A 618-nucleotide genomic window follows, 5' to 3' on the forward strand; every position below is an offset into this window, starting at 1 on the left:
CTTGTGACTCATAGCGACTTTATGTATGACAATTCTGTATGACCTTGCCTTGTCCTGAGCCAGTATTTCTGATTCCAACACACTTACTGCCATTGTTCCAGCTACTGTATCAATCCCTCTTATCTGCGCTCTTCCTCTCCTGTACTGTCCCTCGACCTTTCTGAATGGAATGTCCTTCTCTAAGGACCTGTCTTTCCTGGTCATGTGACAAAAGTATGTGAAACAGAGCTTCAAAAATCCTAGCCTCCAAGAAGAAACATGGTTTTAACCTCTCCAAGACAGGACTGTTTGCTTTCTTGGTGGTTCATAATATGTTCAAGTCTTCTCCAACACCACAACCCAAAGGCTTTGCCTGTCGTTCTTACTTGTTATCGAGTTCTATGGTGCATAGCAAGTAATTGTGAAGACCAAGGCCCAGAATAGACACACCTCAGTTTCTAGACTGACATCATTGCCTCTCAGTACTCTGGAGAGGTCCCAGACAGCAGATTTCCCCAGTGCAAATAGTCTTTTGTTTCCTAACTGCTGGTGCCAAGAATGTTGTTTGTGGACCCAAGCAAACTATAATGTTAACAAACTTAATCTCTACTCCATCCATCATGGTTTTGCCAAATGACC

The sequence above is a fragment of the Elephantulus edwardii genome, unplaced genomic scaffold (genome assembly GCF_000299155.1).
Source record: "Elephantulus edwardii isolate Elephantulus edwardi_28Jun2011 unplaced genomic scaffold, EleEdw1.0 scaffold00159, whole genome shotgun sequence".
NCBI classification, from domain to species: Eukaryota; Metazoa; Chordata; class Mammalia; order Macroscelidea; family Macroscelididae; genus Elephantulus; species Elephantulus edwardii.